Source organism: Sesamum indicum, linkage group LG5 (assembly GCF_000512975.1).
Source record: "Sesamum indicum cultivar Zhongzhi No. 13 linkage group LG5, S_indicum_v1.0, whole genome shotgun sequence".
NCBI lineage: Eukaryota > Viridiplantae > Streptophyta > Magnoliopsida > Lamiales > Pedaliaceae > Sesamum > Sesamum indicum.
This window is the reverse complement of record NC_026149.1, coordinates 14,178,305-14,193,124: the sequence shown is the minus strand read 5'-3', so window position 1 is coordinate 14,193,124 and position 14,820 is coordinate 14,178,305.

The window sequence follows — 14,820 nt, the reverse complement described above, 5'->3', positions numbered from 1 at the left end:
TATATTGGTTTCTTGGATGCGAACGTGAATTTGGCTTAATATTATTATGCGTGGCTCTCGTATATTGATTGTTTATATAATTAGTTGTGGATTATTTGCTAGATTATCATAATATTGGTGAAATTGTTACTATGTGGTATGTGATGGTAATGTGGAGGTATGCGGGATATGATTATGTGATAATCATATAATTGATTGTTGATGAAATCTAATTGGGAGTTGTTGTTGAGGAAGTGATTATTATAAAGAAAAGAATGATGATCGTGAGTTGAAATAAAAGATGATGCTTACCTAGTTGGAACCACAGTCAATGGTTTATGAAAATGTGATTGATATTGAGATATGAAAAATATGTGAATTAAGCTAGGTACCATGGCGCGTAGGGTACCGGGGTATTCCGGGGCAGCAGGGAATATCCTGTGCTTGTTAGCTACACACTGGGGTGGTGTGGGGGTACCATGTTTGTTGTGATGTCCTGTGCTATATTGCTACACAGCTGAAGTAAAAGAGTGTGGGGATATCACACAACGGGTATCCTGTGCTGTATATGATATGATGATGGCCGGCGAAACCATTGACTGATGTACTCCAGTTAGAGTAAGTGGGGCCCTTAACTAATAAATGATAACGAATGAATATTTTGTCGTGGATTGATTTACAGCTGTGAGTATGTATTGTTGCTTATATTTGATGTTGCGGTATGACGAATGACTGTTGTCGGTATGACTGCATGTACGTGAATCTTTGTTTGTGTATATATATATAAACTGATCAGCTATACTTATTGAGTAGGCAGCTCATTCCTTGCCACGTACTTTTCAGGAGATAGGTCATACTGACTAGCTACATTGACTTTGAGCAGTGCCGTCGCCTTTATTAAGTGGGTCAGCCGTGACTATTGAAGCCAAAGTTTTTGATTATTGGGTTGTAATACTCTGGTCTTTTGTCGGGATTTATTTTTAAAGTTGTGGTATGATTTTCTTGAGGTTATGAACACGAGAACATGTAGTGAGGGTAAATATGAATTTTTGGTGGTATCTAATACCTTTTGTGATATATAATATTATATTGATAAATTAGAATTTATTTTACTGGTTGAAAGAGAATTACTTATAGAATGAGTTCTGATTAAAGAAAGGATGAAATAGTGATAATTAGATGTAGCGAGTAGGGGGTGCTACATACATATATATATTTTTATGTATATAATTATGATGCTTCTCACAACTAATTCATATGTTCCGCGTGCATCAAGCTTGGAACAATCGATTTTGAGTGGACTGAAAGATGTTTCATCTTCCAAAGAAAAAGAACTCTATTTATTTGTCATTTAACTATACCATTGTTGGAATAGGTGAACAGCAAGTCAATTTTGTTAGAATAGATGACTAGAAAGACAATTAGATTGGGTTTTTGTAATCTATTTTAGGCAATTTTGGTGTAATGTACTATTTATATTTTCAATAGAGTAATATTCAATCAATGGCATTATGTTTTGTTGTGTTTACTTTATTATGTTAATTCTTTCTTAACTTCATAAGAAAGACAAACTAAATGGTTAAGTCCAGAAAGTTGGATTGCGCATTAGTGGGTAGCTATCCAACTAAGTTCTATCGATTGGTCTGAAATGTTCCAAGTCGAGGACCTCAAGACAAGCATCAAATGTCTTACAGACACTTGCATTAAGTGTTGCACCTGGGTTTCGTTGACAGGAGATGTAGGTCTTCTATGGAGTACTTAGTGAGTTGGTTGGCAAGGTAGTCGACTGATTGAGCTGACTTTGGAAATTGCCATATGAAAGCTTCTTAAGGCTTGATCAGTATGACTAGAATTTCCGACTACAATAGTTTGAGAGTAGTCCCTAGACTTGAGGAACCATAGCAGTCACATAGACATGATAGTTGTAGCTTAGATCTGGTGATCAATGTTAATGTCAAAAGATATGATCATTATAAGCCTTAACTAGTATTGTCAAAGTGTGTAGTGAGAATAGTGCATTATAAGTTAGAATTCGTACCTTATTAGTACTATGGCAGTAGCATCTCCTATATGCTCTGAAATCCATTTTTCGTATAATATGTGGCCACAGTGACTGAATCAATGGGATAAGTTTCTCTGTGACAATTTAATAGAGTAAACGAGAGGTCTCGAGTTACTAATATACATGCCTAGTCTAGGATGGGACCTACCCTAATTCCATGCCCTAGACTAAGGTTGGAGATGATAGATGGAAGGATCATACTCATGAATTCATTTGCCTAAATGTTCATCATTATTTACCTCATCTCTAGTGCTATGAAATGTTGCTAGACAGGCTATTTCTAATTATGAGATAGTAAAAACAATTAATTTAATTAATTGTGTTGGGAACACACTTTAGTCTAGCTGAATATGAATCTAAAGAGTCACACCCTTATCATTGCACTGTGATGGAATTAACTTGGAATTAATTCCGAAAGGTAGAGATTAATTTAATTGGATTAAATTAATTTCTTAAATAGAATAAATGATTGAATAATTTATATAAAATCCATAGGTTGGAATTTCATAAATTGGATTTAATTTAGATCCATTGAACATGGGGCCTGATTGATTGGAGCCTAATGTACTTTAGACCAAGCCCATAACCCAGTTTGACCTTATCTAGGTCAAATAACATGTTGGTTGATTTTAGGAGAGGGGTGCACGAAATTTAGACTTTGGAACGCTGAAAGTTTCGGCTAGGGTTTGTGAGAAGAGAGGTTGGATAGGCTAGGTCTTATCTCTCGCCCACACTTTACTCACGAATTTGACCCTCATTCTCTCTCAATACTTGTTCCTTTGGTTCATTAAAATAAAGAAGAACTGAAGAGAAATCAAGGCCGTTAACTTAAAACGTGTTCTCAATTCTTTTTCCTTCCCTTTCCTAGTCTTCCTAGCAATTGATAGGAAAGACTCCCTGGTCATTATAGTGCACGAATTAGAGAGTTTTAAGGTTGAAACCTCGTGGAGCAGATATGGTTGAAAAGGGAACAACACTTGTAGCTGGTTCAATAAAACAACAACGGTAAAGTTCTGTGCCTCTCGTCTTTCTTGCTTTGATTCATGGCCTATTTTTTTGTTTATAGTACACCAAGAACGTCTGGGAATAATCAAGGGTACATCTCTTGATTGGGTATTAATATATTTAATTCGATAATTTTCGAGTTCTCCTGCTTTTCGGGCCGATACTCTTCCTTCAAGTGGGTTGTCCCCTATCATCTATGGTACATGACAATCTTTTTCAAAATATTGTCTATATAATGAATAAAGTAAAATTCATTTTTCCATTCTTGGCCATGCTTACTCATGGCTTTGTATGCATGTCATGGACAAAGCCCACAAACTATCAAAAACAATAAAGTGCATATGATAATAACCATGAAAGCAACTTTTGAGTTTCAATTTGGAATGTTCCAAGTTGAGAACCCCGTGACTAGGCATTGAAGGTTCTACTTAGAATTACACTAAGTAATGAATTCATATGATGGGTATATAGGTTCCTTAATCACAGATGTCTGACTTTTATACATAACTAATGGATGATTGACAAAAAGTTTTCAAGACGACTGAACTAACTTGCAAGCAGTTGTCCTATGGAAGCCTATTTGACTTGATCGGTATAACTTGAACTCTTTAGCTCTGATAGTACAGTATTTACTCCTCGAACTTGAGGATCTACAATAGCATCATGCATTGGCTACTGTGTCTTGATCTTGGAAAATGGTGATTTCTTTTGATGCGGTCACTATGAGCCACGTATTAGTGCAGTCAAAACACGTAGAGAGGCTAGTGAGTTAAAATATAGAATCCATAGTCTACAATGATATAATAGCGATCTTCTATATTTTCTAAGGCGTGTTCAACTTTGGAAAGTCCATGGCCATGGTTGACAATCAAATAGGAAAAATTTTTACTATGTTTATCAAGGGAAAAGCATAACTAGAGTTGATATATAGATGTTTAGCCCATGATGGGAATCGATATCCAAATTTCATGCCCTATACTAAGATCAAAAAATGGCGAGTGAAGGATCCTACAAGTTTACCCCATATTCACATATTCTCTAGTAGCATGAACTGTTGCTAGACAATTAGACATGAGCTAAGACCTAATCTACCAAGTGTAACTTGCCCATTAGATTGAAGACTAAATATCAAATTTGGCTAGTTGCCTGGAATGCTCAACTACATGAGGAATATTATTCAAATTACCTATGTGACACATGAATATGTGCTATTTAACATTTATTATATCCAACAACAATAATATTTTGTGATTATAGTTATTTACTCACACTACACACTCCAAAAAAAAGGTATTATTGGGACAGTTTTTGGATACTGCTAACATTTGTCATAATTTTCGTTGCAAGTTGGGATGACTCAGGATAAATTTGGAATGGGAAGTCTTGCTCTAGCACCTACCATCAATAAAAGATTCGTCCCAAACTCCGTCCAAAAATTGGACAAACAAAAGTAATCGTACGGAACCATCCCAAATGTTGTCCCAAAATTTTGGTGAATAATAGTTTGGAACAAGGTGTGTGACAACATGCATACTGTCCCAAATTTGGCATGACATTTGGGGCGACTTGCAATTTGCTTTAGATGACCAGAAAGAGGTCTATTTTTTTGACAAAATATTTTTTGGAATGTCGTTTCAAATAGACATCCCCAAATTGGTCCTAACCGGGTGCGGATTAAAATTTCAAAAATTACAAAAACTTGAGACTATTTTTGGAAGGGTGGTTGGGATGGTTGTTCCTCCGTCATCCCAATTTCCTTTCCAAACATGGCATCCCTTTTCATCTTTTAATAATAGTGTAATTTTTCAAATACGATATATTGATATCTGTTCTATGAATTTGCTTGAGACTTCATCTGAAGTAATATAACGTCAATGTGATCATATCTAACTGTCAGACCTAAAATCGGATAATTTCATCCCATGATTTAGTGTAGTGATGGTTGATTATAACAACGGTCTGATAAGTATGAACATTCAATTATCGTATTCCTTCATAGTAAACACATGACAATTTTTTATTTTAGTTTTTAGGAAATACAATTGAATTTTTAATTACGCCCTTACACAATTAAGTGGTATAAACGTATTTTTTCTAATTTTTCAAATTGATAAACAACTTGAGTGATAGCCTAATTTTGTGACTATGATATCTCAACATTTGTTATCTGGTTTTTTTTGAAATTTCATGTAAAGTAATATGAGTTGAATCTAATCATATCTAACGATCAAATTTAAAATAAGATAGTTTCTTCAAAGATTCAGTATAATGATTGTCAATTACAACAACAATCTTTTAAGTATGAACATTCACTTATCGTATTCATCCTTAATAAACATATGATATATATATATATTACTTTTATTTATTTCAATTCAGTTGTAACACTAATGTTAATATTTCATTAAACAACATTAAACACAATTAGGTGAGCTAGACGTATTTTTTAAAATATATTTATTTAGAAATTATTTTTCAATAAGTATAGGGAAATTTACTTTTGAAAAAATTCAATTTAACCAAAATAAAATTTAGCCAAAATAAAAAATGAAGAAAATGAAGAAAAATATAGCAAATCTAAATTTTCAAAGAAAGAACTTGCACAAGATAGCCGACCGACTGCCAACTGCCGGTAGGTCTCGCCCAGGAAGTAGGTGCGCGACCACAAGTGTGGTGCCTACATGGGCGGGCGAGCGCTTGCAAAGGCTACTGATAGCAGTGGCTGCTGCCTGTGCAAAAATTCCTAATTTCTTTTTTGGAAAAAACAAAAACCAAGAAGAACACATAATATGGAGAATTTGACGGAATTTTTTTCATCAGGGATGCAAGGAGAAGAGACACCAAACCCCTAGGGTCAAAAGACATAGTAATGTAAACTTCAACTCAACTAATCTCCAGAACACATGCACAACATGTGCACTATTAGCCATGTGGGACTCTTCCAACGAGTCCGCTTGACCACACTTGATTTTTAAAAGAGGAACCTTTTACGTGGTTTTCTCCAAAATTGGCTAGGGGTTTTCTCCAAATGATCCAGCTTGTTTTAACTTTTCAACAAATTAAATCAAGTCTAACACTTAATCACTTGAGTTTATTATTTAATCTAATTAAATAAAGTATCAAACATAAAGCCCATGTGAATATTTAATTTAATTAAATATACACAAACATAAATATAGTTAATTAATAAATCTAATTTATCATTCAAGCGTAAAACGATAATTAGTCCAAACTAATTATTGCTAGCCCATCTCTACTAATTAGTGAATTCAATTTATTAATTAGACAAATCCATCTACTAAATAATTACTCCAACTAAATAATTAATCAAAGTGTCGTTTAAATTGACCCAATCAATTTAAAAAGCTAAGTCCAAAATCAAATTAATTTAATTAATCAAATTTTGAACTATCTGCCGAATGAATTATCTATTAATAAATGATCCAATCATTTATGCTCTGAAAGAATTAATTTAAGCCAATTAAAGTATTTCATTTCTTTCAAAATTAATTCAAAATTAATTTCTTGATTTTTAGTGATTTGTGTGTGACTCTTTAGGTTCACCCTCATGAAGACATAGGCATGTGACCAACTCAATTAATTAAATCTAATATTATTAACTATTTTTTATTATCTCATAAGTAGAAATGATCGTTATCATAGGTGGTCATCTAGCTATAATCCATGATACTAGAGACTAGGTGAATAATAGCATGAACATCTAGTCTCCAAGTTCAACGATCTTACCATCAACCGTCTCCTGGTCTTTAGTCTAGGGAATGAAATTGACCATCAATTTCCATCTTTAACGTGGTATCTATGCTTCATACTCAAAATTTATTTACTCTATTGATCGTCTTCGTAAATTCCTCCCAATCAATCATGCGCTGTGACCATAGATTACAGAGTTTAAATTGTCTTAGAGCGCATAGGAGATATCGCTGTCACATACTGATAAGGGACAAATTATTTTTTGAAATCACCGTCCTTGCTACATAATCCAATTATACTGGACAAGACTTATAATGATCAATCCTTGGTACATACTTTAATTATACTGGACAAGACTTATAATGACCATATTTAACGATATAATCACTTCTTCCCAAATCCAACATATAGTCTTTGTATACACACGACTATCATTATTCCTGAAGTCTAAAGAGTAATCTCGTACTATTGAAAATAAGACTTGCAGTCCTACCGACGAAGCCTACAAGGCTTTCATATGAAGACTCCCACAAGTTAGTCGATTACCAAGCCAACTAACCCACTAAAATTGCATAGACAACTTATGTCTCCTGCAGATGAAACACGATACTGCAATACTTAGTACCAGTCTCCATAGGACTATAGATGCCTTGTTCTGAGTTCATCGACTTAAAATATTGTAAACCAACCCTCATAAGTTAGTCTCATATCCTTCAACTTATGGGCAGCCCAACTCCATTAGTTCAACCACTCTATCTGTAGGCATTTATTATAATGTTGAAACCTTGTTCAGCGTTAGTAGTAAATACAACAAATACATTTTCCTTTAATGAATACTTAATTTATTAATGATTATATTAGTTTGATAAATATTGAAGAACAGTAACCAATCTAATTGTCTTTCTTGTCACTTATTCTGAAATTGGTGTGATGTCACCATGTTTTTCCAATCCCTATGCTAGACTTCCACAACTTTTTATACGTGAAATTACTTCTCTTGTATTTAGGCACTAATGTGGGTTGATCTTATGGATGTTTATGTAATTATGTGACCGTCTATCTTGTTACTAGTTACGAACACGTTGTTTATTGTGTTGATGATGAGTACTTACAAACTTTTGTGTATTACTTTAGTTATGGGAAAGGCTGCTCCTGCCCTTTTCTTTATTTACCGGGAATGTTATTCTCTTTAGTGCTTAATATAACATACTTGAATTGTTGGTATATCATGTAGGATGAGGTCAACTAGGAGAATACTGGCTTTGATCACTGCACAGCGAATTATGCTTGATATTGCCGTTGCTCCTACCCTTTTTTCTTTATGTAATTCAATATCTCAACTATAGAAGCACTACTCAAACACGTGTTCATCATCGGTGATACACATTTAAATCTAGGATTCTTCACCTAGTTAGGAATCTACATAGGTTAGTAGCCATTAGTAATGAGTCGTATCTACGACACCTATGTATGGATTGTCATGCATTCGATCTTTGTTTTATCTATTGGAACATTTCTATGGGGTTTCTAGGATTAAGCCTGTAACTGTCTCCAAACAAGTGGTCATGTTCGTAACTGTTATTTTCCACCAAAAAAACTAATTCTGTTGTCAAACACGAGTTCATATTTAGAATGGATTTTAGAATGGTTCGAAATTCGTCCTGACAAACGACGTTACAAAAATTTAGGAACAGTTATGGCAAAAGCGTTCCTATTTGGGACTAGAATTGTAACAATCATGAAAATCCTTCCTAATTTTGAATTTGTCCAAATTATTTTTATTTTTGGAATGGGAATGGTTTGGGATGGGCTTTTGGAATGGCTGAATTAACTTTGTCGGGGAACTTTTAGAACGGACATTGTAATACTCGTACCTAAACTTTAGAAGTGTTTTTATTTGTATTGCTGATAAATCTAGGAATGGTTTTGGAACTGCACATTGCAACGAGCTTAGGAACTCTTAATTAGGAACATGTTTGTAGAACAGTTTTAGTAATGGTATTAGGAACGATTTTCTTAGTTTGGAACACATATTAGAAATTGAAATGGCAATGGTATTTGGAAGGGTTAGCTACTAAATCGGAACACTTGTTTGAAATGGTTGTAGCAATAGTATTTAGAACGGTCCATCCAATTTAGGAACATGTGTTTAAAACGATTTTAGAAACGGTATTTGAAATGGTTATGTATTTAAATTTGTAATATTTTCTGTACTATTACTAAACATGTTCCTAATTTTTGAATTTTATAATTTATTAATATATTTAATAAATTTTAATAAATAAATAAATTTATACATCTTAATAAAATTTCATATATAATTAAATTAATTTAATGAATATTCAATTAATTGTATTTATGAATTTAATTAATTGAATAAATATAAAATAATGGAATGTAATAAATATTATGAAATATGAATAATTAAGAAAAAAATATTATACTACTATGAAATATTATTTAAGTACAAAAATGGAAAATAATTTAAAACCTAATCTAAAACCCTCCTAATCAGCGACATCCATATCATCTTAATTCGAGGTAGGGGGGTCTGTCAGAGACGGTGATGTGATCGTGGAGGAGGCCCGGATCGCCCTCATCATAGCCATCATGACAGACATCATGAGCTCAAGATGACCGACGTTGTCCTCCATGGTCGGGTTTGGTGATAGCGGTGGTGGTATCGCTGGGGTGCTGATGGTGATGTGAATATGCGGATGGAGACTTGGGCCTCATAACCAAGGTTGTATAGTCAGCCCTTGTCCTTGCCCCAACTGCATCCAACCACATATGTTGCTCCGTCATCACCACCGAAGCCTCCAATTCGGCCGTGGCATCATGGTCCTCGGCCGTGGACTGAGGCTAAGGATCCTCTAGTAGCTTTTGCAATGTCTTTTTCTAAACAAATAAAATTGTTAGTACTTTTAACAAAAAATTAATTATTAAAAAAATATTATTGATAATATATGTACTTACCGCCACCTCCGCCTCCTCTTTTTTCTTATAGCACCGCTCGAATAATTCCATCTGCTTGTGCGGCTGATCGAGCTTTGTCTCTTGTACAAGAAAAAAATAGTTAGCACCGTATTTAAAAAATAATGATAAAGCATTGTATTTAGTTACCAATTTCCTCTTGTGCATGCTGACTGAGGAAGACCCCTCTCGCTACACAGTTGAGGACGCCATGGGGTTCGCTGCCCGGTTCGCCTTATTCTTCGAGGACTCCTGCTCGAAGTCATCGCTGGTCCAGTACGTTTGGATACACAGTTGCCCAATGCTTGCGACTATTGTGGACCTTCAAGTTTATGGACTAAATAATATATTATTCGAGTTAAAGAGTTCAAGTTATACCAATCATGTCATGGGCTTTGATATGACAACTCCTTCCAAGTCAGTTTAGTCGGCTAGATAAACTTTTGTTAATCATCCATTAATAATGTATAGATGCCACACATCTTTCGTTAGTGAACCAATATACCCATCATATGGATGCACTAATTAGTGAAAATCTCAGTAGAACCCTTGATGCCTAGTCACGGGTACTCGTTCGAATGTTAAGATCATTCCTCGAAAGTTAGTTCCATGGTCACTATCATCTGCATGACCCAATTTTGTTGGTTTTGATGGTTTGTGGGATTGGTTCCTGATATCCTTACAAAGCCATAAGTAGATACGCAGAAAAATGACCAAAGCAAATACCAATGTGATGGCTAAGACTTGACAACCAGAGAAAAAGATGGTGATTATTGTTAAATTTTTTTAGGAAAAAAGTGTTTTTAGTTCCATAAGTTAGTCTATATCACTTTTGGACCTATTCAGTACAGGATTAACACTTTTAGTCTCATAACTTACAAAAACTAGTACTTTCGGTCTTCATACACTTTTTCGTCTGCAATTTGAAGATGTAGATCACGTGCATAGTGCGTCGCCGTTAAGTATTTTTTATTGGAGGAAAAATTGGCTATTTTTTCAACAATAGCATATGCGTGTTTCATTTGGCCTACTTGATTCGCTTGTTGAACACATGAATTTTTGTGTTGCTTTTACTTGGCTTCGACTTATAGAAATATGGGGATATAATTCAATTTTTGTGAGAAAAGAGAGAAATTGCTATGTTTTTTGAACTAATTTCCTTCAAGATTTATTGTTTTCCTCAAATGTAGTTATATTTTTCCACAAAAAATGGTCCCAAGTTTTAAAAAACCAATTTTCACTCATGCCAAAAATACTTAACGTTCTTGTTACGCACGTACGCCACACTGTTAAATTATAGACAAAAAAGTGGATGAGAATCAAAAGTATTAATTTATATAAGTTACACGACTAAAAGTCCTAATATCATAATGCCGTACTGAAGTCAATTTTCCACAGCAAATTCCCTTTTGCTAGGAAATTTTATCCGTAGCATATATAGGTTTTGTTAGGCAAATCTTGCCTATGTCCAAAATTCTTTGCAGATTCATGGATAAAAGATTTTTTTCTATAAATTCTGATTTTTTACTACGATTTTATACACGGTAGCTAGACGCCTTTTTTCCTTTAGTTACATTAAAGACGTGAGTGTATCACATTACACGTCCTAGGGCCATATGGTCCAGAAACTTCAGATTGTGACCAACAAAATAGGTTGACCATTGTCAAGAATGACTCCATATGGTAATTTATGACGACAATGTGATCATGCATAGTAATTATGTAGTATGCCTATCAGCAGTACAATCATATAGGAATTGGACGGGTATTCATATGATATGTACGACACATGATGGTGGGGGGACTGATGGTGGTGGTGATGGAACAGCCGCCGGTGTGGAAGGCTGCTGTAACGCGTCATCCACAGTCATATATGTAGCTCCAGATGTACCAGCATCATCTGGAGTCTGCGGGGTGGGGGACGGTGCGGACGTATCAAGTGGTGTGGGTGGTTGTAGGGATGCTTCCCCAACTTCGGAAGCATCTGCCAGTACTGGTGGAAGTGGCGTGCCACGATAACGCCCACGCCCTCGACCACGCAGTAGAGGCGGCGAACCACTAGAGATTATCTACACAAATTAGTTAAAAGTATTAGTCTAAATTTTTCAATTATTAACATTAATATGTTAATAAAAAGAATATACTAATTTTTTTATTATTATGTAAAAATATTAATATTGGAAAAATTGGTCTAAATTAATTTTACGATTATTTATATTATTATGTAAAAATGTTAGTATATATTGGGAATATTGTTCTCATTTATTTTAATTTTTTTATTATTATGTGAAAATATATTAATGTGAATATTGTTTAAAATTGGGAAAATTAGTCTAATTAATTTTGTTATTAATTTAGACTATTATGTCAAAATGTACCATTGGAAATATTATTCCAATTTTTTTTATTTTTTTATATTATTATGTAAAAATTTATTATTGTGAATATTGTTTCATATTCGGAAAAGGTCTAAATTAATTTTGTGATTAATTTAGACTATTATGTAAAAATGTAATATTGGGACTATGGTTCCATTTAATTTTTTCTATTATTATTTAAAAATTTATTAATCTGAATAATGTTCCAAATTTTTGTGATTATCTAGAATTTATTATTTCAAAATATTGTTAATATTGCATAAATTGGTCAAAAATTCTTTATTACTGTGATCATTATGTAAAATTTTCTTAAATTGCCTAAATTGCATAAATTACAGAAATTTGTGTAAATTACACGTAAATTGCATAAATTACACATACATAGCATAAGTTACAACTAAATTGCATAAAATTTATTAAATTTTATAAATTATACATAAAATGCATAAATTACATAAATTACACATGAATTGCATAAAGTACACATGAATTGTATAAATTGCATAATTACAGATGTATTGCATAAATTTATTAAATTTTATAAATTATACATAAAATGCATAAATTACAAATAAATTACATAAATTACACATGAATTGCATAAAGTACACATGAATTGTATAAAATGCATAAATTACAGATGTATTGCATAAATTTATTAAATTATATAAATTACAGATAAATTGCATAAATTAGACTTAAATTATACATAAGTTGCATAAATTGACAGAAAAATTTATTAAAATTAACAAAAAAATTCTGTCAATTTTCCAAAAATTTCAGAAAATTAGAAAATTTTCAAAAAAACTTACAGAAAATTTTGAAAATAAAAAGATACAGAAAAATAATAAAAATTATTTTCAGAATATTACAAAATATTTTCACAAAATATTTTCAAAATATTAATGTAACGAAATGGGAGAATTGTAAGAAAATAGGAGAAAAAATGGAAGGCTAGTGATTTACCCAAAATTGGGGGGGGGGGAGGAGGAAGGAGAGAAAATTTTTTTCCAAGTGTTGTACATATATTGTTTTTTGGAACTTGCGTTGAAACGGTCATTTTTAAATAAATCGTTCCTAAGTCCTTTCCTATTGAGTAAAAAGGCATCATTTTTGTTGACAAATATTCATCAAAATATCGTTCCTATACAGTAACCGTTCCAAAATACCATTGCAAATAAAACAAACGGTGTCGTTTTTTTTATGATCTTAACAAGACCGTTCCTATATATAACAAATTAATCATTCCTAATAGTATCTCAAAATGAATTTTCCAGAAAATTAAAAAAAACAAAAAATATAGAAAAAATCATCCCATACATGTTAATGATTTGAAAAAAGTAGACCAACAAGTATAATGTTACGAATAAATTGATAAATATTCAAAAGATCAAAGTATATTGGTATATATAGAATTGTTAGTCTTACATAGATGTAAATAGCATCTTATACTATTGTATTGGAATGCGTAATCAGACTGTTAAAATTTCAATGGAACCGTTGGATATTATTAAATTGACAAAATGTTACATTCGATGATGTTTCAGACATTTTTGTTATATGGATGTTGAGATATCGTATCTGATACACAATCAACAATGTTAAAAACGATGCAACTGTCTATCAGACTGTTTGATTTTAGATCAGATCGCTAGATATGTTCACATATGGAAAGCATTGTTACACGTTTAAATTTAGGATTAATCAGGATCTCGAATATAAAAAGCTGTGGACATTCTTAGGGACGGATGCAGGATCACATTTAGGAACGAGTCTAATAAAATATTTTAGGAACAAATATATCGACATATTTAGGAACGAATTTTGAAAATTTCACCTTTTGGAATGGTGAAAAAGAAAAAACCATTCCTAAATTAATTTTTCCTCTAATTTTTCTTTTGGCGCGTAATTAAATTTATTGGATCAGCCTTAGGAATGGCGAAAATTTGCCATGGTCGTTACAAACACTAGTACAAAATTTTTGTCGTTACAAATTTACTATGATTTTTGGAACGGCAATTTTGGCATTGTAATGACCACTGAATGTGACACACTTGAATGGTCCATAAGCCGTTCCAATAGTTGTTGCAACTATCTAATATTTTGTGAAATATTTGAATTTATAATATTTTATAAATAATTTTTTATTTTTTTTAAAAAATAAAAATTAATATTTGAATAGTGTCATCACACCACTGCATTGATGTGCTAGTGAAATTTATGGTTAGACCTAAATTAACATGTTGATTAGTCATTTTTCAAATAAAAGAAATGCAAAAATAATATAATAACAAAAAATTTTACCTCACATTATTGAGGCTGATATACTGACATGCTGATGGTGGAAGGACTACTGGTGATGATGGTCATGGTGCGCTCCAAGGACGGGTAGGATCTACCACCGGTGGGCTAGTTGACTATCCTGCCTCCTAATAGGTGGTGCAAATATCCTGGACAGGCCATCCTCATCTCGACTCGATGCGGCGGATGAGGGGCCAACCTTATTACGTGGTGGGCATGGTCGAAATACTGCTTCTGCAACCTAAGAAGCATCCCCCGTCAGTGGTGGAACTGGCAGGCTACGACCATGGCCTCGTCCACCTCCTAGAGGAGGCACAACTAGACATGCTCGATAAGATTATAGTAAACATTGGTTTTTTTAATTTTTATAATTAATGTAATTTATAAAACTTTTAATTATCATAATTTTCC